Genomic DNA, 27,746 nt, shown 5'->3' with positions numbered 1-27,746 from the left:
GGAGGAAGTGAGGGGTGATTTTGAATTTAATTTCGAGGCAAAAACCAGTGTCCTGATTCACTGAATGTGCGTCATGAGAAAATAAACAAAAGAAACTCCAAGATGTTTGAATGAAGCATCTGGAAGAGTTGGGGGAAATTTGAGAGGTGGAAGCTGGGTAGCAATGGCTAGAAAATAATTTTGGGTTTTGGATACATTAAATCTGAGATGGCTATTACTCATCTAAAAGGAGAAGTGAGTAGGGAATTAGATATAGAAGTCTCAGTTTCAAAAGATATTTGTTGGCTGGCAATTAAAATAGGGAAATCTTAAAGGTGATTGTGATATTTAAAAAGCTGAGCCTGAGTTAAATCACCTACAAAGTGACTGTTGATAGGGGAGAGAGAAGGACTGAGAACCAAAAGCTGGAGCATTTCCATGCTTAATGTCTGGAAAAGAAGAAGCGTGCAAAGATTTAGAAGAGCACTAAAGTAAGAAGAAATCAGCAAAAATGGAGTCCCTGATGCCAAGTGACAGTGTGTCTCAAGAAAGAGGAATTTACCTATGGAGGGAGGGTAGTAATGAGATCATAGGATAATGAGAGTAGCTTTAATATTGTTGATGTTGGATTACATAATCTAGATGGTTTAAGGTAGTCGTCGGCAGCCGTCCATCTCCAGAGACGATGGTGTAGCTTCTTAAGAGTCTATCTGCACCGCCGAGAATGGCTGTGCAGTCCGACTCGGGAGTGACACGGTATCTGTCTCCTCCCGTGTTGAATCGACATCTTGCGATGACGCTGGAGTGTCCTCTCCAGTGGAGCTGAAGCTACAGAGCCTGGGCAGGGTGATATGGAGGGTCTGCTGTTGCCCATGCAGCAGACCCCCCCTCTCTTCACAGCTGAAGGATCCAAGGGAAAGACGGAGTGAATACAGCTTGGCTTCAGGTGCGCCGCAGGAGTTGCCGGTGTTGACTACAACGTCAAACCGCCTTAGGGATTCCGGCTCCGGATTTTCTGTCGGGGTTTACTCCCTTAGCCTTTCCCCTGAAGAGGTATGCCGCAAGGCAGTGGAGGTTTTTTGGAGTCAAGAGTTTTCCTTCTCTGATGTGCCCTGACTGGAAGATCGAACCAGCGACACTTAGCTCGCAGGCCGACGCTCAATCCACTGAGCCAAACCAGCCAGGGTTTTTAAGGTAGTAATCACTTTATTATTTGTTATAATATATATTATTACTTTGTTATGTAATACATATCTTACAATAAAAGAAGAAAATTAGTTAAAAATTTATTGCCAAGTTAAAACACCATGGCACAGGGGGAAAGGGAAATAATTATCTTGATAGGTTTCTATAGGAAATAATCCACCATGAAAAGCTTATATTGTGAAATGAAGGAGAGAAATACATAATAATTGAACTTGTCCCCAGCTGTAGAATTTATGTAACAGATATTCTACACAAAATGTATTACTTCTACTTAATCCAAATCAAATTAGTAACTTGTGAAAATGTACATTTGGCAAGTTACAAATTCTATCTTTTAAAAAAGCATCATATGCAAAGCCCTATATAAATAACCAAATTTTCCAAATTGTTTTTATGAAACATGCTGAATACCTTTACAACAAAAGCTGAAAGTTTAATAAAACAACAATAAAAATGAAGCCTTTCAGATTTATTCATTTATCTTATAAATACACTAGAGGAAAAAACATAATTTCCTCTTAAGAATATAAAACTCATTCTGGAAATTTTTCCCCTTAAGAAATAACAATTCATTACAAACACAACATTTCCAAAGTTGTATTTAATGTAGACTTTTAGGTAGAATTTCTATGCCTGAGTCCATATTTTAGAATGATAAGAAGCAGTTCTATTCTTAAACCATAATTATAGAAGAATAGAAGGGTCATGGCAAGGAGTGGGGGAGGGAACATCAAAGGTAAACATCACATGGAAAGCAGGTCAACAATGAGTTTGCCTACTCATTTATTTCCAAAGATGAACAGCATTATACAAGCCAGTAGCAAGAGAGTCTCTCTCTCTCTCTCTCTCTCTCTCAAATTCTTTCAACTGTACCTTCTTACACCTTTGTTGATATGATGAAAATGCCTTTCTAGTGACAACATAATTGACTTCCACCAATGTTAAAAATATTCTTGAGTTCTGTTTTAATGTATGTCAAATAATCATTTCAGAAGAAAAGAGAGAGATTTCCTGCAGTTCCTGAAGGAGGCATTCCTAACCTCCAGTCACATGCAGGAGATAGAATTTGACTAATTCCTTGTGATAAAATTTTACATTAAAACTACTAGCTTTCAGCGTGCATGCCCCTGGATGGCTGTGTGCCCAACTCTGCAGACTCGTGAATAAACGTCTCTATTTGCTGCTCAAATAAAAAACAAAACTACTAGTTTTCACTCTAAAGGAGACATTCACTAAGCCCTGGAGATATAATCTTAAACCTGGTTTGTTGATACCTGAATCTGTCAGAGCATTTGATTGGATCCATTTAAAACCCTACTGATTTACTTATTTAAAATATCAAGCTCACCCAATTGCTTCAAATGGAAAAAAATTACCTAGGAATAAATTTAACCAATGATGTAAAAGACCTGTACTCAAAAATTATAAGACACTGAAGAAAGAAATTGAAAAAAACTACAAATAAATGGAAGCATATATTGTGTTCATGGGTAGGAAGAATTAGCAACATTAAAATTCCCATACTACCCAAAGCAATCTATAGAGTCAACACAATTCTTACCAAGACACTAATGTCATATTTCACAGGACTAAAGACCCCAAATAGCAAGAGCAATTTTGAGAAAGAAGAACAAAGAGGAATCATGCTACCTGATATCAAAATTATACTACAAAGCCAGAGTAATCAAACAGCAAGGTACTGGCATAAAAAAAGACATACAAATTAGTGGTAGAGAATAGAGAGCCCAGAAATAAAACTATGCCTTTATTAATTAATGTTTGACAAAGGAGAGAAGAACATGCAATGGGGTAAATATAGTCTATTAAACAACTGATGTTGAAAAAATTGGACAGATATGTCCAAGAAAATGAAGCTAGACCACCTTGTTATAACATACACAAGAACAAACTCAAATAGATTAAAGACTTAAATGTTAGACTCTAAATCATAAAAATTCTAGAAGAAAACATAGGCAGTAAAATGTAGAACATTTCTCATAACAGTATTTTTTCTGATATGTCTCCTTGGGCAAGGAAAATAGAAGAAACAATAAACAAAATAGGACTAAATATAATTTATAAGTTTTTGCACAGCAAAGAAAATCATCAACAAAATGAAAAGACAACACACTGAATGGGGGGATATATTCACCAATACATCTGACAATGGTTTAATATCAAAAGTTTATAAAGAACTTATACAACTCAAGATCAAAAAAGGAAAAAAAAAAAACACAATCCAATTAAAAAATAGTCAAAGGACCTGAATAGATACTTCTCTAAAGAGGATATATAGGTGGCAATAGACAAATGAAAAGATGCTCAATGTCACTAATCATCTGAATAATGAAAATTAAAACCACAACAACATAACACCTCACACCTGTCAGAATGTCCATCATCAATATATCAACAAACAACAAATGTTGCTGAAAATGTGGAGAAAAGGGAACTTTCATGCACTATTGGCAGAAATGCAGATTGGTACACCCACTGTGGAAAGCAATATGGAGTTACCTCAAAAAACTAAAAGTGTAACTGCATTTTAACCCAGCAATTCCATTTTGGGGAATTTACCCAAAGAAACTTAAAACACTAATTGTTCATTTCAGTGTTATATTCAATAGTCAAGATTTGGAAGCAGCCCAAGTGCTCATGAGTAGACAAGTGGATAAAAAAGCTGTGATACATTTACACAGTAAAATACTATTCAGCCATTAAAAAGGAGGAAATCTTACCTTTTGCAATAGCATGGATGGACCTGGAGAGCATTATGCTATTCTTTAGAGGAGTGTGTATTCAGAGAAGGACAAGTCCCATATGACTTCACTCATATGTGGAATCTAATGAACAGGATGAAATAACAAGCAAACTAGAAAAAGACTCAAAGAGCAGACTGACAGCTATGGGGGTAGGGACTGGGGAACTGGGTGCGGGTTGCTGGAAGGGGATTGAGCAAAAAAAAATTAAACTTATGTACCTCGACAACAGTGTGGTGATTTCTGGAGGGGACTGAGGTAGGGGTAGGTGGATAATGATATGAGATGACAAATAATGATGTAAGGAGACTTGACTTGGGTGGTGAACACACAATATGGTATACAGATGATGTGTTGTGGAATTGTGCACATGAAACTTGTATAATTTTGTTAACCAGTATAACCTCAATAAACTTAATAAAAAGAAAAAAAAGAATATAAAACTGTAAAAAAATAAATAATTTTTTTTTACATGTGAAGTCCATAATTTGACATTATTCAGGAAAAAAAAATGTACTAGATTTTATTGTAATTGTTTGGAGTCACATAAACATAGCCAATGAATGGTGGTAACATGATATAAAAATTTTTTTCTTTAATGAAGCAATCCATTTTGCCCATTGACATGCATTTTAGAATTGGAAAATATAATTATCTATCTAAAATTTTTCAGTCTCCTATTTTAATGGCTCATTTCCCATGGAGAGTTAAAAAACATTATGATGCAAAATGTTTTTGTCATAAAAAATGAAAATTTTCGATCTATACTTCCATTACAAGATTAATTATTCATAAATTTTTAATAATTTATTCATTACCATGTAGTCATTAATTTTCCATCAAAAATACCATCTTCCAAATTGATCACACTCCTTAGTGTTCACAATTGTTTAGAGAAATAAAATATTACTATCATCATTTCATCTAAAGTGGTGCATTACATTGTTTATTACTATATACAGTTGTGAAGCAGCACACACACTCATCCGGAAGATAATAACCTCAAAACTTTAGTACAATTGCACCTGAACACATGCAAACTTATACTGAACTGAGCAAAGATAAGTATGTAAATGTTTTATCATTTTAAGACAGAGAATATCCCAGAAGGAAATTCTGATGAATTTATTAATTCAGGCCTTATTTAAAATTTTATAGTGAACAGTTTTCATGTAATTTGCCTCCTTAAATATTACTATCTGTTAATAAATTTTGACAAACTTGAATTTCTGTAAATATACTAGAACAGATATAATTAAATATGTAAAAGTCATTTGCTTAATATCTGCCTACTAGACAATGAAAGAGAAACTCTTGCCTTTATTACTCCAGAGCCCTCAATAAAGTGTTGAATGAAAGAATAAGTAAATGACTAAGTTGTTACTGGGGAGAGCCCTGAATTTGGGGTCGGGGAAGACCCTCCCCCAAGCTTTCTCCTGAGCTTGTTCCTTGGTTCTTATCTTGCTCGCAAGAGACAAATTCAAGTGAGAGACAAACACTTTTAATAGAAATGAGATAGCAAGTTTATTTATGAAGCACACACAAGCACATAGCTGCAAGCAGGCACCAGCTTGTCTAAATGCCCCACATAGAGAGAAAATAAGGTTGTTAGTAAGTTTGGTCTATACACTTGAGCCAAGGCTGTAAGAGGGCACTCAGCTAATATGAGTGCTAACTATTAGGGCTTAGGAGTTATATATCTTAGTCAGCTTCTAAATTCTCCCTCAGTCTCTCCCTTCTAAACCTTGGGAATAATGTACAGCTACAAAGACTTTCTTGCTCCACTAGCAAAGGCTCTTTGTCTTAATGAAATCACTGCAGAAGCTCCCTTTCCCAGCACAGTCTAAAGGACTCCCTTCCTTCTGCGCTACCCCTGCCTGTGATGTTGGAACACCCAGCAATCTTATGGGACCAGGCTCAGGACTGCTGAGTTAACCTGTGAGACATGTCTCCCTCCTCCTCCCTGCCTTGGTTTACTACCTATCCTACTTAACAAAATGATTGTATACTATAATGTCTGATTGAAGTCAGAATTTCTCCCCACTGATAATACAGCATTCTATATCAAAAGCTTATTCTTCAGAATAGAAGGAAGCACAACTTTAAGTCACATATTTGTTCTAACAACCTTTTCTGCTTCAATAAGGTAATCCAGAATATGTTTAATAATTTTTAAGGTCATCAAAATTAAAATACAAAATAAAATTATTTGAGGGACAACTTAAAAGTCCCCAAAGTAAACTCCTAAAGTCTGCCAACCCCAGCATGGAAAATACAAGGAATAGTTCAAAAATATGATTGAAATTGGAGATAATGGCTGACAAGTCAGTAAAGGAGATACTTGAAAGATGTCACTGTCCCCAAATCACATTGGGTATTAATCAACTATTCAGCCACTTGTATTATCTGCCCTGTTCTACAAACTATAAATACATGCTAACACACAATAAAGATATATATTTAAAAGAAATGACTTTTGGCATTTAGTCTGGACCTTCACCTCTCCTGCATACTTGTGCAGAAGATACTCCTTTTTTTAATGATATGAAGACCATTTTCTCCCTCACTTAGTGGGCATGCCTTCCCCCAATATGGCATGGCCTGCAGAGTCTAACAGAAAGGTGGATCAGGAAAAACACAGGGAGGAAGAGAAGGAAGGAAATATCTATTGAGCACCTCCCATATATTGTACAAAATATCATAATACTTTTATTTAAGCAACTCTGCAAGAGAAACAACCGTAGTCCTTCAGGCTCACTATATAAGTAAGCTTTTTTTTCTAGTATACTTTGCTCTGATCTAAAGATAGTGTCATAGGTAGCAGCACAAAACTTTTAATCATAGCATCGATAAGCACAAGCCTATGGCAATCCAATGTCAGGGTCCATGCAACCTCTCAGCAATGCAGCAAGAATCAGGAAGTTGCTATAGGATTTTGATGACAAGCCCAGGGTGGGTCCTGAGAGGTAACTTAGCTTATATATAACAAAGAGAAGTAAAAATGCTAGCCATGCTAGGACTGATAAAGATAGATGGGAAGGACAGAAAATGAAGTCGTATGGCATAGCAAAAGCAGTATTTATAATGACTCATCACATGCTAAAAAAAGATACTTTATCTTTTTTTTTTTTACAATCAACCCAACTGTGTATGTTGACTGAACACTAACAAAATTAAAATATTTTATGATATCTCAATAAAATAAAATTGACAAGATAAGATTTGAGATGGATTTCTATATTTCAATATATAACTGATACAGGAAACCATCCCCAAAAGATACAGTTTATAGCAAAATTAAAAAGAGACTTTTTAAATAAGGTGAAGACTATGCAATAAATAAAGGAATAATACAATAAAATTCTAATTAGCTGAAGTTTTAAGTTTTTCAGATGAAAGACATTACCTAGCACCAAGCATAATTAATAAAAAGGGAGCACACTAAATGTATTCTTTTTTTTTCTAGTTTAATTTCAAAAGTAAACAAAAATTCTGAATTTGTGTTTCAAAGGGAAAACATTCCAATTCAAAAATCAACCCATCTAAGATATTATTCTCACCTGAAAGTAAATGAATAAAATTCTCATGCACTCAACTACTCACGGAAGTATAGGAAATACATTCAAAATATATTTTCAGAAAAAATACTCAAAGATGTATCCAACTAAACCAAAAACACTAATAAAAGTAATTTATAAGTAGGAATAACATATGATAAAATAAATAACATTGAGCAATAAAACTTTTATTATTTACAATTGTCTTTTTAAAATGAGGATACCACTAGCTGCCTAGTGAAACAAGCAATCATAGACACAAGACAACAGGTTGCAAAGAGAAAGTCCATTAGAATGCTTTAGTTCCTCAGTATTAAATTCTCCAATAAGACAGATGGGTGGTGGGGCATGTGAATAAATTTTCCTCTATTCTTCTAAGTTATTCTGCCTGGTCTAAGAATTAAATTGATGTGAGACAGAATAACAGGAAAAATATCTAATTTAATTTCATACATAGAGGGGTTCTATAAGAATATGGGGGCCCAAGGACAAGTTTAGCAGTTGAGGCTGTGGACCCTGAGAAAGAAGATACCTCCTAAAAAGGAGCTCAAAAAAACAAAAACAAAAACAAAAAAAAAACAAAGCCTAGCTTAGCCTAGCAGCCATTTCTACACAGGGGCCTCTCATGCAAACTGCACTTCAGGGATGTGCCTGAACCCAACTACCTGCCTTTGCACTAGGCTGCTTGCCTGTTCTGTTTCTGCCAGCTCAGCCAACCCTTAGAAAGGAGTTCCTGGAATCCTATTTCAAACAATAAGACTGAAGCTTTCTCCTTCCAACAGAAGCAGCACAGCTATTTTTCCCATCTGCTTCTTCACCAACCAATCAAAGCAGCTCTTTCCTAACCAATCAGGAAAGTGCCTTTTGGATCAACCAAGGTGAGGATTTGGAGAATTAATTCGCATGAGGACGGACTAATCAGGGAGGGGCGAGGAAACTTCTTTCTATATAAGCCAGTTCCCATCTGGCTTTGAAAGAGAAATTTCCCTTTCCACCAGAGACTGAAAACTGAAGACTGCCCTTCTCCAACTGAACTCAAACACAAAGGATGTCTTGCTGGAGCTGAGCAGAGCAGAACACAGAGCAGAGCAGAGTGAAGCAGATGGGCACAGAAGCAGACCAGTGAGGAAAAGAGCAAAGCTGTCCAGCCAGAAAGGGGCCTTGCCCAGGGCTACCTGACCCTGAGGCTGCTTCACAGCTTTGCTATATCACAATTGCTGTTTTGTACTAAAGTTTGCTTACTCACCACACCCCAAATTGTGGATTGCTGTTGGCATTAAATATGGTGCCATTGATCATCGACCATCAGTTGACAGGGCTTATAGGTCATCTTGGGGGTAAGGACAAAAGTATAGTGATTTAGGACTGCAAAGGTAAGGAAGCCAATTCACATGCAGATGGAATTCTTAGAATTCTGAGACTAAAATTATCTCTACTTTCAGTACCCAACTGAATGAAATTTCATTGTAAAGTACATCTATTAATTGGTTCAATGAAAAGTCAAATATTGGACTGGCCAAAAAGTTCATATTTTTTTCACTTTCACCAATAACTTCATTCATTTGGCTATTTTGAGTATGCCGGCTATCTTCCATGTGGTATAACATTGTTTTCAATAAATGTCATGATTTGATTGCTATCAACTTCAACTGGTCTACCTGACCGTGCAGCATTTTCCAACGACAAATCTCCAGCACAAAACATCCAAAACCACTTTTGACACATTTGATTAGTCAGAGCACCTTCTCCATATACTGCACAAATCTTTTATGGTGTGTTTCAGTTGGTTTTTACCTTTTTTGACATAATAAAGCATAATATCCAAAAATATTGCATATTTTCTTCCATCTTAAATATTAAAATGACTACAAAAAAATTCACCAATTTTGATGAGTTTGTATTTTTTTTAAGGCAAGCTGATATGACAGCTGTCACAATACAACCTAACAAAATTGTTTCAAATGAAGTTAAAGACAACTAAGCGCTACTAGAGCCATCGTACGGAAAAAAGCAAATGAACTTTGTGGCCAACCCAATATGTATTTCCTTGTTTTACTATAAACTGAAAAGTTTCACAAGGCTCTAGAAGAAAAAGAATACTCAGCATGAAGTGAAACCACTTGGGAAAACTCATCTTCCCACAGAAAGTAAGAATTTTCCCTTGGTGCTACATTTTTCAAATAGAAATAAGAGATTTTTGATAAGGAAAAACAATCTAATAAAATATATTCTTAAATACATTGTCTTAATGTTATATTAATCTGGATTTGTTATAACCAGGCTTAATTCAGAAGGACTGTAGAAAGATAATTTTTCAATACTAATCTATAATGTGGGAAAGCATTTTATCTTGTAATAAATATTCATCTGGTTTCTAGAAGGAAAAAATAAAATTCAATATACTTACCTAATAATCAGATCTAATATTTCAAAGATGGTTTCTCATAGCATGTCAATAAATATTTACCAGATAAATGAAATAAGTGTGTTTTTGTGATTTTACATAGCTATAAATATGCTAATATGAGCACACACTGCCTTCAAGTCCTTTCTTTGCATTTGCAATTTCTTACTGGAAACTAGTTTAGAAAGGAAAGCTGTGTAGCATTTCCAAAATCTCTTTGACAAAAAAAAATTTTTTTCATGAAAAGATATTAAATTTTCTTTTTTTATTGTTTTTTAATTGTATTTTTCCATTACCATTTATCCCCCTTTTATCCCCTTACCTCACCCCCACAATCACCACACTGTTGTCCATGTCCATGGGTCCTTTTTCCTTTTTGATCAATCCCTCCCCACACTAACCCCCACATAGCTGTCATCCCACTCTCTATCTATGAGTTGTGTATATGTACCATAGTCGTTTTATCCACTCATCTACTGATGGACACTTAAGCTGCTTCCTTATCTTGGCAGTTGTAAATAACACTGCAATAAACATAGGGGTGCTTACGTTTTTTCTAATTAGTGTTTTGGTTTCTTCAGATAATTCCCAGAAGTGGGATTGATGAGTCAAAAGGCAGATCCAATTTTAATTTTTTGAGGCATCTACATACTGCTTTCCACAGTGGCTGTGTTACAGAACCCCTGGGCTGCTCCAATTGAAAACAAACCCACGGGCTCTTTAGTTAGGGGCCCGATTGCCCGCCTCCAAAATTATAACTCTCAATACCAGAGTTTAGTGAAAAGAAAAAGAATTATTTATTTAACAGTTATATAGATTTAGTTATTTGCGGATTTCTGTTGTTAAGTCTTATGCTCTTTAAAACACCCACAAACACATATCCTTGTCTCCCCTTACCAAACCAGGCTAGTTTTAGAAAAGTTAGAGAAACCGTTTCCCTACTTTCCAAACACAGTTCAGCTTTACCAGCAGCTGCCAATCATTCAGTTCTGATTGGGGAGATCCTTTCTGTGCTGTGGTGCCTTCCAGCTCTCAATGCAGAACCACCTGGATTCTTAGCCTCCTTGCAAACTGCCTTCTTCCTGCAAACTGAATGGATCTCCTCTCCTTCTCAAAACCGCATGATGAGAGCCTCTTAAAGCAGCCTGGAGACCCCTTCTCCAAGCCACATGGAGAAGGCCCCTTCACCAAGCCACGTGGAGGGAGCACACGAGAGAGCGAGAGCCCGAGAGCGAGAGTCAGAGCGCCAGAGCTAAAATGTCCGCAGCTGCCTACATATCCCTGACTGCGTCCTCTGATGCAGTGGGTGTTGCAAACAGTTCTGACCATTCACAGAACCCCACGCAGGCTCTGTGTGCTTTCTCCATACCGTCCCCTGGTTCAAGACTCCTCCCATCTACCTGAGGCTTCGGATGCATTAAAGCCATTTTGCATAAGAAAGACGTTGGCCACCAGCCTCAGGCATGTGGAGGCATTCTGAAAGCTGCTTCCTTCTCCCCATCCCCCAACCGCAAACTCTGGGGATTTTTGGAACACCCCTGTTTCTGTAACAGTTTCACCAAGCTGCATTCCCACCAGTGCTCCAAAAAGGTTCTCCTTTCTCCACATCCTGGCCACCACTTGTTGTTTGTTGATTTATTAATGATAGTCATTCAGATACGTGTGAGATGGTATCTCACTGTAGTTTTAATTTGTATTTCTCTGATGATTAGTGATGTTGATCATCTTTTCATATATCTGTTGGCCACCAATATGTCCTCTTTGCAATAAATCTAATCAGGGTTGTAAAAGACTTATACAAGGAAAATTGTAAGACACTGAAGAAGGAAATGAAGAAGATAGAAATAAGTGGAAGCACATGCTGTATTCATGGATAGGAAGAATTAAGGTCATTAAAATGCTCATGCTACCCAAAGCAATCTATAGATTCAATGCAATTTGTATCAAGATCCCAATGATATATTTCTTCACAGAACTAGAACAAATATTTCAAAAATTATTAGTAACCACAAAAGGCTCTACATAGCGATAGCAATCCTGAGAAAGATGAACAAAGTTGGAGGAATCATGCTACCTAATATCAAACTATACTATAAGGCCACAATAATCATAACAGCCTGGTACTGGCATAAAAACAAACACATTAATAGAGAGCCCAAATTTAAACCCACACCTTTATAGTAAATTAATATTCAACAAAGGAAGCAAGCATTTACAATGGGTGAAATAGTTTATTCAATAAATGGTGTTGAGAAATTTGAACAGATATATGCAGAAAAATGAAACTAAACCACCTCCTTATACCACACACAAGAATAAATTCAAAATGAATTAAAGACTGAAATATTAGGCCTAAAACCTTAAAAGCCTTAGAAAAAAATATGGGCAGTATAATCCCAGACATTGCTTGTAGCAATATTATTTCTGATATATCTCCTTAGGCAAGGAAACAAAAGAAAAATAAACAAGTGAGACTGTTACTGGGAAGACCCAAGTCAAAGGGCTCTCCCTCCTTAGTTTTTGCCTTGCTCACAAGAGATTAATTCAAGCATGAGACAATATATATAGTGCAAATAAAGTAGCAAGTTTATTTATAAAATATAAAGGAAATAAGGTAGTAATGTTGTTTTATACACTTGAGCCAAGGTTACAAGCTAATCTGAGTACCTCACACATATTGGAAGATGAAGCTGCAAGTTTGCCTGTACACTTGAGTAAAAAGCTGCAAGTGGGCACCCAGCTAACTTGAGTGCCCTGTTGGGAACCAGGAGTTACATACTTTGGACAGCTTCTAGGTCCCCCTTCCTCTCCCCCTTCCAGACCTTAAGATTAATATACAGTTATAAAGTCTTTCCTTCTCAGCTAGTGAAATTGCTACAGAGGCTTCCTTTCCCAGTGAGAGAAATGATTACGAAGGCTTTCTTTCCCATAGAAGCTATACACACATATCCAAAGGCTCCCTACTTCCTATGCTACCACAGTTCTGCTTGTGATTCTCAAAATGCCTCACAATCTCGTTTGGTAAAGGAAATAGACATACAAGCCTAGGAAGCACAGAGAGTCCCAAACAAGCCAGACCCAAAGAGGACCATGTCAAGACATATCATAATTAAAATGCCAAAGGTTTCAAAGAGAAAGAGAGAATCCTAAAAGCAGCAAGAGAGAAGCGGAGAGCTGCCTACAAAGGGGTGCCTATAAGATTGTCAGCTGATTTCTCAAAAGACACTTTGCAGGCAAGAAGGGACTGGCAAGCAGTATTCAATGTGATAAAAAGCAAGGACCTACAACAAAGATCACTCTATCCAGCAAAGCTATCATTTAGAATGGAAGGGCAGATGAAGTGCTTTCCAGACAAGGTAAAGCTAAAGGAGTTCATAATTACCACGCCATTATTATATGAAATGTCAAAGGGACTTACTTAAGAAAAAGAAGATCAAAACTATGAACACTAAAACGACAACAAACTCACAACTATCAACAACTAAATCTAAAAGATAAAAACAAAATCCAACTAAGCAAACCAGATTAGGAACAGAATCATAGGTATGGGGGTCATTTGGAGGGTTATCAGCTGGGAGGAGGAAGGGGAGAAATGGGGAAGTGGTGCAGGGACTAAGAAGCATAACCGTTTTGTACAAAATAGACAGGGGGAAGTTAAGAATAATATAGGAAAGGGTGAAGCCAAAGAAATTATATGCATGACAATGGACATGAACTAAGGGAGGGGGCAATTGATAGAGGAAAGAGGGGTACTGGGCAGAGGGGAGCCAAGGGGAAAAAATTGGAACTACTATAACAACATAATCAATAAAATATACTTTAAAAAAAATTCAGTTCTGGTAAGCGTGTGGTGAAAGGGGTTCTTATCTGTGATTGCTGGCAGGATAAACTTATATAAAGCAACTATGAACAAAGTTCTAAACAAAAATTTCTCCGAGGTTTTTGACCCCAAAATGTACAGAATTTGACTCTATTTCCACATACTGAATTTTACTAGAAAAAAAATGGAGATGTACATAAAGATACAGAGATTTAAAATTTTTATTATAGAAATACAATAGTAAAACATCTAGAAAAACAAAATACTAAATAGTAAAATATAATAGTAAATGGAAATATATAATAGTAAAACATATAAACAAACTAAATGTTTACTAACAGAATGTATTAATCTGCTTGGGCTGCCATAACAAAATAATACAAGTTAATCACTTAAAAAACAGAAATTTTTCTCACGGTTATGAATCCCAGAAGTCCAAGATCAAGGTGTTATCTATCAAGTGTGGTTTCTGGTGAGACTTCTCTCCTCAGCTGGCTGAGTGTCTTCTCACTGTGGCTTTTTTTCTGTGGAGGAGAATGATTTCTGTTGACTCTTCCCTGTTTATAAGAACACCAGTCCTGTCAATCAAGACCCTCCACCCTCAGGACCTCATTTAACCTTAATTACCTTCTTTAAGGCTTTATCTCAAAATAGAGTTACATTGGGGGTTAAAACTTCAGCGTGTGAATTTGAAGGGCAACACAATTCTGTGCATAACACAGGAAAACGGCAAAATAAATCATTATACAGCTGTAAACAAAAACTTACACTCTCTAAGATTTAATGATCGAGTAATGTTAATAATTTGATTAGTCATAACAGTTTACAAAACATATAAAAATAATCTCATTAGTTTAAAGTAACTCATATTTTTAAAACCTAATGTAATACATATTTGAAATAGCTTTTTAATCAATTGAAAAGGACTTTGCTTACTTTTATATCCAGTTGTCATTAATGTGTGTGCAAATAACTGCTAAATAGCAAAGTACAGTTTAAGTTCTTTTTTTCTGCCTAAAATACAGGAGCTAAGCTATTTGGAACATTTCAAATAAAGAATGGAAAAGATTTAAGTTGGCATGCTGTCAGCCAATACAATGGAAAAAAATTTACATAGCTAAGTCTCATATTTCCAGCATTGGTCTGATATAAAACCAAGAGGTATGAGCTTAATATAACAATATGTTCAAAGAATATTTACATCAGAGAATTGATACTCTAATAAATTATATTTTTCTTTATGGCTTTTTATCAAGGCATTTACTCCATGTACAACATCTAGATTAGAAAAGAGAAATACACCTACATCCTCCTTTCAAAAGTCTCCCAAAATTAACAGATAGCAATTCAGATAATAGGATGGAAGTAATAAGTCTATCCCTAAAGGTTTCTAATTTAGTGTACGTGTGTGTGTGTGTGTGTGTGTGTGAGTGTGTGTATCTCTTCCCCTTTCCATAGCTTTAGCTGTGGAAGGATGAGTAGTCATGATTTTGAAAAGGTCCACAGTGACCTTTTTGTCCATAGCTTTGTGGGATAGTCATATCTGTGCCTGTTACTTTCTTTGAAAATTGTTTTAAAAATGAAGAAATAGATTTTGTCTTAAGTATTCCCCCAAAACAAGAAATAATTCAAATATTGGAGAAGAGAATAGAAGAAAAGGCTACAGATCTTGTCCTCAGAAAGTATTGAAACTGCATTGGTTTGCTAGGGCTGCTGTATCCAAAGGACCACAAATGGATTGCTTAAACAGAAATGCGCTGCCTCACAGTTTTGGAGGCTAAAAGTTTAAGATCAAGATGTCAGCAGAGTTGATTCCATCTGTGGCCTATGGAAGGGAATCTGTTCTATGTCTCTCTTCTAGCTTCTGGTGGTTTGCTGACAATTATCGATGTTCCTTGGCTTCTGCTGCATCACCCTAATCTCTGTCTTCATCTTCATATGGGTTTTTTGTGTGTATGTGTCTGTGTCCAAATTTTCTTTTTTATAGGACACAGTCATATTACATTAGGAAGTCCATCTATTCCAGTGTGACCTCATCTTAAACTATGACATCTGCAATGACCCTATTTCCAAATAAGAACATATACTAATGTATATTCTGTTTTTCTTCTGTTAGTTTAGTGCCACACTCTGGGATCTATCACTATGAGACTCTCCATTCTTTCTACCATCTAAGCCCATTTCAATTGCAGGTTTTTTCACCAGTATCCCTGTCCTAGAGAATCATTAAAAGTATTTTTTATGTATTTTTCATCAACCCATTGTTCAAGACCTCTCTGGTATATAGATGGAATATAGGGTAGGCTTAACACAGAATTTTACTATTCAAAGTCTTTGTATTCCTTCCATATCAACAGGATTACAAAACAAAATTAAATGAGCATAGTGGACAAGAATAGAGCTGCTATAGAGAGTGATGGGCTTAAAGCAAATCAAAGCACACTTATTCCATCTTAAGCAGGAAGCAGCAAAGTGTTGCCACATAGGAATATTAGCTCAATGTTGGCAAATCTTTTAAAAAGAGGATGTAAATAAATGTCTTTATGTAGATTTATTGGCATATAAATCAACTGTTTTAAAAACATTGGGTAGGCCAAAACTATGAGTGAGGGTCAAAGCACCGTTGACAGGCCAGATTGAGGCTGTAGGCTGTCAGACTACAATCTCTGTTCTACATGATACATAGGGATTCCTGGCCGATTTGTGTGTTTAAGCATGGGACAACTTTGGATAAGGGACTTATTATTCAACCCAGAAACCTTTAGATTCACAGCTCTAATGGTAATAAATCCATTAAATTCAGAATCTCAAAAAATAGCCATATTAATAAATGAAGCCTAATTATAATTTTGTTACAGTTGCCATAGTTACTATAGTCTAAAGCAACACCCTCAGTTTTTTCAAATTTTTTTATTATTCAAGTTGGCAAATGCTTCAAATTTGTCTGTGTGTTACCCTGCATTTCCTCCTCTGATTCTGCTCTTCAATGCCCTGGCAATGGGGAGTTTGGAATCTGGTTACTAACAAGCAGCAGTGTGGACATAAAGGGAACTATTAGCTTCCTCCTGTTAGCAGACCAGCATTTTCTCTAGCAAATAGCATGCTAGAAGGAAATTTCAAATGGCACAATTTGGTATACTCAACCTCCAGGTCCTCTCTTTCTAGATATATTTTTTCTTATAGTCAAATCTCTATTAGTTACTTATTAGTTCCCTATCCTTTATACAAAAGACCAAATGAGGTTCTGATTTCAATTGATAAGATAATTCAGCAAAAGTCAAATCAATAATCAATTAGTATCTCTAGTGCTTGTGCTATTTTAAAAAAATTGTCTTTCAGCAGAATGAGAAATCCTTGGGTTTCATTCTATGACATGAGGTGACAATTTAGTGATTTGAGCTTTTATCTTCTTGCTATCAGAATGCTATCAGAAGTATTCACCACACACAACAGCCCTGGAATTTATTCTATGGTGGCAGCTGCTTGTATCTCAGAACTTCATTTTCATGGTTCCATTTTGTCTCATAGGTCATTAGTTTCTCTTCCCAGAATATGAACTGGAATCTTATTTCACAACACCAAATCCCATTTCCAACAGAACTGTATAGTCAGCTGATTCATTCTCTGAAGCAATTTGTGTATTTGTTAGGCTTCCTTGGTTGCAAGCAACAGTGGACAAGTTAATGCTCATGGAGACAAGAGAGTTCTTGTGAATTCTAGATTTTAGTTAAAAGTATCACTCAGGTGATCAAAAAAGTAGAGACTTTTATTTTTTCAGAATAGAAATTAACTTATTCATAAGCTTCTATATCTCATGATTCTTTTTTTCCTTGAGAGGTGATGAACCCTCCTTTTGGTCAAGTATTCAACAAAATTGAGTCCTCACCCTGTACCCTTCCCTCCTTTATGCTTGGGGCAGTCTAATGTCAGGGTGAGTGTCTGGTCAGTGTGTCACCTCAGACCTTCAATAGCCTCCAATTATTATATAGCTTGCACTGCCTATTTTTTGTTGCTTGTGGTGATATGCACTTGCTGATATACATAGTCCCTACTATGCCAAGTTTGTGATATTTGTGCAATATGGCCATCTTACTTCAAATTCCAGTTTCTTCTAGTTCAAAATCTGGGAAAGAAGGAAAGTAGTCCCTTACTAATGCTAAATGTCTGTCATATCACTTCAGAATGTGAAATCCTGCTAGTGTCCAGTGCAAATCTTTATAGCCTCACCTCATTTCACTCATAATTGGAGAGGACAGTTCCATAAGGGTTCTAAGTCACTTCATGCTTTTACTATCCTAGTACTAAGACATACTGCTACATTTTACACTTTCACCCCCAGGACCTCCCACAATGCTGTGATAGCCTGAATGGCACACACAGCCTGGAAGTACAAGGAAGTCAACACTCACAAATAATTCTTGACCAGTTTGGGATGGGAGCCAGTAACTGAAATGCTTCTGCCTCCCATCCTTGGAAAAACAGCTCTAGAAGACAGTCTCTATATTTCTCAGGTAGTTTCAGCAAAATAAAGTCAATTCCATTGCTCACAACAAGAACTTTCATAAAATACACTTCTATCTGGCCTTTTCAGCTTTCCTATTTCACTCTCCCCATTCCCCCCACCCCTTTTCCTGAGGATCACCTTCCCAAATATCTGAGTTACCTGTACTTATCACTATGTTGGCTCTTAGAAAACCCAAATTAACATGTTCTCCACCCCAGTCTACTCTCCCACTGCAGGATAGGGACAATTTTTCACCTTTCAGAGTGAAATGAAATCATTCCCAAATCATAATGTGTCTTCTCTACAGCTTAAATTTAGCAAAAAAACCCACATTTCCAAATATGCTTTCCACTATGTAAAAACATCCTTAAAATTTCAGAGAAAAAATTTTCTTTCTCATTCTCAACTGTTTAACTCTTGCAACTAAAAATCAGGTTTTATGTCATTCCTGTGATGTTTTAAATTGTCTGTGGGACATTAAAGCTGAATGTTGACTTTTTTACTCTCAGCTATACTCTTCTTTCTTCCTGAAGTAACAATGGTTTCCATTACAATAGACAGAGCACCACAGGTAAAAAGAGAATCACAATAACTTACAAAGAAAAACTGTCAAAAACATAATTGTGCCATAGTTTCATGAGTTGGGAATAGGTTGAAGGTAGACCTAGGAAAACCAAATAAGAGATTTGGAGTGAGATATAAGTATGATTTTGATCAGGGTGTAATGATACTGGAAGTATAAGAATTTGTTTCCTGGATATATTTTAAAGGTAGAGCCTAAGATATAAAGTGTGAGGAGGAAAGAAATACTAAAGATGATCTAGAGCTTTTGTCCTGAGAAATTAAAAGAGTGATTTTACTATTTTCTATATTAGAGAAGGCTGTGAGAGGCACAGGTTTGAGTGGTAAGCATGTAAAGAGCTCAGTTTTGGACATGTTAAGTTTATGATGTATAAACATATTTATATTGAGGAAACAAGTAGGTAGGTGACTATGTGAGGAGGCTGGAAGTCAGGGGAGAAATCTGTGTTAAAGGTATTCATTTGGAAGTTGGCAGCTTATAGTTAAAATTTGAATCTTGGTAAGAATCCCAAATGAGTTTTTATAGAGAACAGAAGCAGCCCAAGTGGTAAGCCCTGAGCAATTCCATATTAGATGTCAAGGAGATAAGGAGGAATCAGTGAAGCCTAGTGAGAAAAAAAGCCAGAGAATTAGGTGAAAAACAAGCCAAGTGAAGAAAGTGACTCAAAAGAAAAGAATAATCAACTATGGCAAATGTTGCTGAAATTTTCAGAAACATTCCAACTAAAAAGTGACCCCGGATTTAATATTGTCTTTTGGTAAACTTGATACAAGAAGCTTGATAAGAGAAAAGGAAGAAATAAATTAGATATAGAAGTATGAAAGGAGGACAGAATTAGATCAATAATTGAAGGCAGAAATGGGCTAAAAGAATGGTTTTACGATGAAAAAGTAATGCTTATATGAGGAGAGGAATGATAATTTTCCTCAGTAGAAAAAAAATAATTAACTTTTGTATGGATTGGCAACTAATAAAGTAACTATATAGTATAATATGTAAACATATTTGTAACATTTAAATATTACAATATATTTAAAATTGAAAAGATATTCATATGTCACACATTTAATTGCCAGAATATGTTGAAAGTAAAGGAGAGAAAATAATTATTTAATAACTTAGTTTCTGAAATGGCAAGAGAGTGTCTAGTTCACATCATGAAAGGAGATAAGAGTTCCTCCGCAATAACAGGAGAGAAGGAAGATGGGTTAGATGACAGTATGTTAGTAGGTGGGGAGAGGAATAGGAAAGTGAAATAGGCAATGTGTGATGGCTTCTGTTTGCTCCCTAGAGTAAGATGCAAATTCATCAACTGAGAATGATATGGAAAAAGAAGAGTGAGAGCTTTAAAGAAAGCACAGAATGTTGGAAATCTTATTCGGGTAAGTACAATAGGAAAGTAGTTAAGAGCCTGGTTGTGGTTGAAGTTATAGAACGATCATTTGTGTTGTTTATGTCAGCTCCAGCATGTGGTAAGAGGACAGAACTGGAACCACTCAGACAGGGACAGGTATCTTTTAAGATTATTGTAAGTATTAAATAAGATAAAGTATATATGTGCCTAATAACAAAGTCCAGAATATCAAGGGCACTCTATAAATGTTATTTCACTTTTTCCTATGCCTTTTCTTTTTCTTCTATACAGTGAATTCTTAAAATCACTCACTAGAAGATGGTTGTTAAGACCTTAGTCTATGGAAAATGATTAAAAAGCCTTTTGGGACTGTGTTTTTTCTATCAGTCTTTCTCCTTATCCCAACTTTTCTTCCCTCTTACACTCTCCCTTAACTGGTAAAATACACATTGACTGTATGTGTTGATTGTATTGACCGAATCTTTTAATCATTTTGTTTAAATTTCAAAAGTGGTTAAATATAATACAATATTAGGCAACTGATGACTCTAAACTTTAGTTGTTTTTAACCTCACTGGCAGCTGAATACTTTGGTTTTTGAGAATATAATTTTCATCAATAAAAATTATTAGTAAACAAGAAAGTGTAGGGAGGGGATTAGTTGCATATCCTTATTAAGCTCTTGGCACAATGGATAAAAGATACATAATAATACATTTCATATTTATTTTTGTTCCATCTTTAGACCACAACTTCTAATACTTTTTGAACTTCAAGTCTATTGTTTACAACTTTTTAACTACTGTCATTTTAAATCCTAAGAGGTTTTACAATAAGTGAAATGAGACAAGTCCTTTACTTTATGATATATCAGTGATAATAACAAAATTGCTCTAAGAATTTAAGGAAATGAAGCCAAGAAACAAATCTGGTTGAAAGCCAGAAGTTCCCCACTTTTTATGAACCCGCCAATGGTCTAGAGGAAAACAATAAGAACAGCAACAAGGAGACAAGACAGGAAGATAGTGACAAGACAGAGACAGAAATAGACAGACAGAGAAGAGGTATTTCTTATTTTCACTTTTAAGAACTTTATTTGGGAAGCTAACACCTTTTACAAGGAAACAACATGGAAAATAAAATGATTTTAGTACTATAGATAATATGTTGCTCTATCAAAACACTGATGAACACCAGCTCAGAATTCAGAAAAAAGCAAACTTGGACATGTACTGTATGTCAAAGAATAAGCTCTTTAGTTGTTGGGTTTTTTCCCTAATTTTGTCCAAAATAAAATGATGAGAATATTGTTCATGAAGACATTTGGACATGGAGAAGTTAATAGTGAAACAACTATTAGAAGAAAGATTAGCAGCAGGTTAAAAATACGTAAGAAATAATCCTTCTGTTGGTACAGATAAACTGAAAAAGCAAATGCTCTTGCCCTGAACCATTTTCTTGTTTTAGGGAGAGATAACAACAAGGGCCTAGAGAGACTCTAAGTAAAATTCATTTATTCACTCTCTCAGTCTTTCATTCATTCAATCAAACATTACTGAGTACCAGTAACTAAGTGTCAGGTGATCTTCTAAACACTGGGAACTAAAGATAAACAAAAAAGACAAGGTCCCAACTATTACAAGATTGACATTTCACTTGGAGGAAGAGAGGTAATAAACAACAAACAACTAAATTAAGATCATTTCAGATAATACACTCTTTCATGAAAATAATATAAAGTGACATAGAACATCTAGGAGAGTAAAATATTACAAAAAAAACCTTAGATGCTTCAGACAATACACATGCATTATCTCACGTTTATGTGAGTCAGGAATATGGACCCATATTAGCTCTGCCTTCCAGCTCACTAGGCTGCAATTAAAGTGTCCACCAAAGCAGCAGTTATCTCAAGGTGCAACGGTGTGGGGTCTGCTTCCAGGCTAACTTGGTAGTTGTTAGCAAAATTTAGTTCTCAGCGGACTGGTAGACTGAAGATCTCGGTGCTTTGACCCTCACAACATGGCAGCTGGCTTCATCAAAGTCAGCCAGAGAAGGAGGAGGGAGCAAGACAGAGAGGAAAAGACAAAGTCAGTCAGTTATAGCCTTATCTCAGCAATGACCTTTCACTTTTACTATATTCTGTTCATTAGAAGCAAGTCACTAGAGGTAGTCCACACAGAAGCAGAGGGAATTACACAAGAGTGTAAATATCAAAATTCTGGAATCAATCATTGGGAACCATTTTAGAGCCAGCCTACTCCATAAGAAATCAGAAAACATGGAAAAGGACATGAAATTATGATACCAGAAAGTGAAACGTAGATCTGAATTAATATTAGAATGAATCCAGATTTAGCTAATCTTCTCCAAAGATAGAAACCTTTATGTGATATACAATGGTAGCCAAAGAGACAATATACTGTTCACCTTTTACAAATTTTACACAGATCTGTTATATTAAAAAACATATTTCCTGTTTCAGAAGTAACAGAACATTATTCTTCTTCATCCCTTTTAATACTAATTTCCATTCTCTTATCCATGCACTCCTCAAAAAAATTTTTTTTAATTAAATTTAGCTCTATTTAGCCAACTTGGTTAAATTCAATGCTAGAGTTAGTCCGCCCATATTTTAGTCAGAAAGCAAGTCAGCTTAAATTATTTAGAATTCTATGACATCAGAATACTTCTCTGCTAAATTCTAGATGATCAGCTTTGAGAAGATCATTTAACCTTATTGAACCCCTGTTTCCTGGTATATTAAATAGTAAAATAAAAACAGTAACAATATTACTTCCTACTTTAAAAGGTAGATAAAAATTAATGATGAGTGTGTTAGCATTTTGTAAATTATAAAATACTGTGCATTTTTAGGAAGCTTTATTTTTAATGTATTTAATACAAAGAAGTGAGAAAGTGATAAGCTTCAAAATTTATGCAAGATTTTTAATATTACCATTAATTTCTCTCCTGCACAGAAAATAAGAATATGCTCACCAAGTTTACTTCCATTCACAATATTCTTAAATGTTAAGTCAATACTTTAAATTTTTAACATTTTACATGTTTATACCATAAAGTACCCACAAACACACAGCAATCTGGAAACTCTGAAAAATTTTGGAAGATACATTTGTTTACTAAACCACAATAAAATCAAGAATCTCAAAAGAGTTAATATGGGAATGAAAGCAAAGAAGAATATGATATGTATGGGAAGAAAGAACTATATTAAAATGGTTATTTTAAAACAGATGCATGTTCTTTTACAATTACAGAGGTTGAAATATAACTGTAATCTACAACCATAAGGTAAGATTTCCATCTTCATGTGACATGAAAAATGTGCCAGGCCAAGACTTTCCCATAAACAAAATTGCTTTCTTCAACTCACACTTTAATGCAAGATATCAATCATTTGGTGGATTTTATTACTCAGAATTTAGCTTTGTTTTTGAAAGATTGCTTGCAGTCAGCTTGAAGTACAATTGTATATCATTCCTATTACATACACATCTGAATTTGTGGACTTTTTTTTATTTTAAAAAGAGTATTATAGATGGGAAGAAGTACCTGGTGAAGCAGAATTACTTTGACATGGAGCATTTTAACTCAATGGTGTGGTGTTGATACCATATTATTTATCCAACAGTAGGTCTGAGGTTTCAGGCTTTATATATGACTTCAGGGGATAGCAATGGCTCAAAGCTATATGAACTACCCGTCTATTTTGACATCTTCTTTCTTTTTCACATGCCACAATTGGTCAAACCATTCTTGTTTTGAATAAAAGGTAGTATTGATAACAATACAATTCACTGGCTACACAATACACTTAGAGGATATGTATTCATATATGGCAGCATGAACACCAAAAGTAAATTATTGTGTGTGTGAAAATCAATCTAGTATGGCCTTGATGGAGACTGAAAGTAGTAAAAACTACATGTATGCTATTTGTGGTCAGAGGTTCTTATACTCCTTATGTAGTCCCAGTTCAACAGCAGCTTCAATGACTGAAATAATTGATTTTCAGCTTGTGTGTTGCAATAATTTTTAGAACATGCAATGCTTGACTATTTAGTCAGGGGCACTGACCTCTTTTCCCTTAGACTGTCAAATTTAAAAAATGACAACAGCCAATGCAATAGCTGTCTGGTGTGAATGAGTCAAAAATACACTTATTTTGTCAGATCGGCAAAAAATATATTTTTTGGTGCACTGAAGAGTTTTTGTAAAATTAGTTTAAGTGTGCCATGAAGTGAAAAATGTTGAAAATCACTGACTTAAATCATTCACACTGTGGAGGAGGGGACATTGCTCCTCTTTTCCGAGTTCTCCTGGCTGGTCTAAAAACCCAGTTGACATAAGACAGACTAACAGAAGAAAATAACCAAAGTTAAGTACTTACGTATATATGGGCATTCTGTGAAAATATGGAACCCAAGGACAAATCAGGCAGTTGAGGTATATATGCCATAAAGAGAGGTAAGGAGAAGGGGTGGAGGGAGTAGTGGTTAGTGGTGTGGGACTTCAAAGGACAAGAAGGGAATTCACATGGAGATGGAAAAGAAATATTTGGTAAATAAATGTTTGCTGAGACATCTTTAATAATGGGACATAGAGAGGATTTTGAACAAATGGGTCTTGCTGGTTCTTCCCTGTCTATCACACACTGGTTTACATTACACTATAGTTACCTATAATGATAGCTCCCTCCCTGGAGCAGGTCCTTTGTCTCAATTTCTTTTAGGTAGTTAGGGGCAAGGTCTAAGGTTTTTCCTGAGTCTTTTGTTTCTTAAAAATAACCAGCATAAACTAATCAATATCCCAAAGAGGCATATTTTGATGTGGCAAACACTATTCCCCTTCAATAGCCTACCATGAATTTAGTATTCCTTGGGCACACAAATAAAAAATAGCAATGCTTGTTAAAATGAAGATGTAGAGCTTTGAAGAGTTCACAGCTGAAGTTGCCAAAAACTTTGTAGTCAATTTCTAGGTAGGAAAAGTGTAAAAAATATCTGGTGCTGTCCTTTATGGGGCCAAATCAGGAATGATACTTTGCTGAAGTGGCAGACGTGCAATCCCACTCTATTCCAGCTGCCTTAAGAATAAGTAGAACACTTTAAAAACCTTTTAACCTCTCCATGATGAAAAATGCATGCTGATTTAAACTCCCTTAGAACTTTAAATTAGCCACTGTAGCGCATTGAGCTTCACATCCCAGTTGTCCTAAAACCACCAAATGCTAAGAAGAAAATCAACTCTGTGGTTCCTTGGGGAAAAAAAAACAAAAACCTTAACCGAGCCTACCTATGAGGTTTTCCTTCTCCTCAGCAAAATGTTTAGTTTCCAGGGCTGCCTTAGCTGTCACATTGCTGGGTGTGACTTTTGTTATTGAAAATAAAAGATAAAAGCCTAATCCCAATGCAATCAAATTTAATTTGGGAGAAGTGACTAAGAACCCCATTCAAATGCTTAGAAGTGGAGATACTTTTAGATAACTTCTCTATGTAATCCCTACTCAAACGTGCTTATACAGATGACTCTCATTTCCACGGTTTTACAATAATATTCTTTTAACAACTCTAAAATGAAATAAAAGAGCTTCTAAATGCACTTCATTATTGTTTCAACAAGCATGGATTAAACATTTACATTGTGAAGCATCATGGGATCAGTGTCAGCATGATCAAGTGTTCAGCTTTTCTTAAGGCCAAACCCTCTCAAGCATAACTTTCAGTTACGTAGAAATTTAGGTGCCAATCCCTAAAGCTGCTTTTCCTTCCTCTAAGTAAAAGTCAAGAAATTGCCCTCTTAGCTAATTTGATAAGAAATACATTTCTTCTGGTAATTGCACACTTCTTTAAAATCCTACTCTTTGTGAGGAAGTACTATATACTGAAGTATGTTAGTATATATATAACCCACTGTTAGTATAGTGGCCACAGGATGTAGGTTCCATAAAAACAAGTGTAAATATCAAAGATCCTCCTTGGAAAATTATTTGTATAATTAACTCTTCTTAGTAACATATTGTTGTATCCAATTTAACCAGAGTGCAATGGGCATTCACCAATGTTTGGATCTATCACATGGTCTCATATGGGTTATATGGGGTAAGACATGATCTAGATTACTGAAGTTAGAGTTAACATCTGTTACATATGAAGTGCTCAATAAATATAAGTACTGGCTGTGCTTTTACTATAGTGAGTAGTTTAACACATATCTCAACACCAAATAAATCTATCTTGTCAGTTTAGTTTTTCTAAAGATTACAAATAATACTATTAGTAGCATACTTAATGTGTCAATGTGTCACACTGCACTAAGACTTTACACATATTTTAGCAGATGTATAACAGACCTAAACAGCACCCAGCATTCAGAAGGAACTCAATAGTAATATTTACCATTATTTGCCTACATCACACATTTAACAATGTAAGCAGATTGCTTAGACTTACTTAGTGCCCCTGTGACTTAATTAGTGTGCACAAAGACACACTGGGGTGAAGTCCCATATCATGTAAGCCAAGTATACTTACCAATGGTATACGTGACTACATTTAACCTACAATATTCTGTGTTTGGTTTTAGTCTCTAAATAAAATATGTTGTATAAAACAAAATTATAATAATAGTAGGTATTTGTGTTATTGGTCTCATCTTCTAGATGAGAAAATTGAGGCTAGGAGGATTTAAGTTACTTGCCTAAGGTCAAGCAAGTAATAAGTGGTAGAATAAAGCTTCAGACTAACACTGCCTAACACCCCGACCTTGGAATTTAACTACCATTCTATGTTGCTTTCAGTTTTTTGAAGCAGTGGTATAATAGGAAGGACACAGGCAAGTTTCCAGTCCTTGGAAAAAGCCTCAAAGATTTTATTATTTTTAAAACTTCAGAGCACATTAACATCTTTATCATCTTTGGAGATTTCTTATCTGAAGGCAAATCCTAATGAAAAATATTCCTGGAAGAGACTCAAAATAGGGAAACGCCATCACTCTCTATCCCCTGTCAGACCCATAATAAATATCAACAATATATTCCAGCACACTTGCACTTGGCCTAAATGTTGCCTAGAGTCTATGTCAACATCATGCTCCAGGCAGCTCAGCTCCTCAGACAGTGAAAACTAGCATACAGAAAACCTGATACACCAAGGTTGCAGGTTCAATCTCCAGTCAGAGCACATATAAGAATCAACCAAAGAATGCATAAATAAGTGGAACAACAAATTCTCTCTCTCTTTCTTTCTCTCCCCCCCCCCTCTCTCTCTTTCCAACTAATAAATAAAAAATTTTTTTAAATATTTAAATCAAAAATTTTTTTCCCATCCCAGTCTTAGACCATCTCATTTCTGTTAATAGACTTGGACACACTGTTAACATCTACCCAACTAACTTTTGTTGTGGTCCTCTGTTTCCAGGCACTGTGCTCAATGTAGAACTACAACAATTGCAAGTACAATATTTTCCCTCAAAGAGCTCACAGGCTGTCAGGAAAATTGCCTGGAAGAGTAAAAATCAACCATTACTATGCTACTGAAATCATATCGAAAAAGCAT

This window comes from Furipterus horrens, unplaced genomic scaffold (assembly GCF_987537825.1).
Source record: "Furipterus horrens unplaced genomic scaffold, mFurHor1.1.pri manual_scaffold_3, whole genome shotgun sequence".
Taxonomy (NCBI): Eukaryota; Metazoa; Chordata; class Mammalia; order Chiroptera; family Furipteridae; genus Furipterus; species Furipterus horrens.
This window is presented reverse-complemented; position numbering follows the sequence as displayed.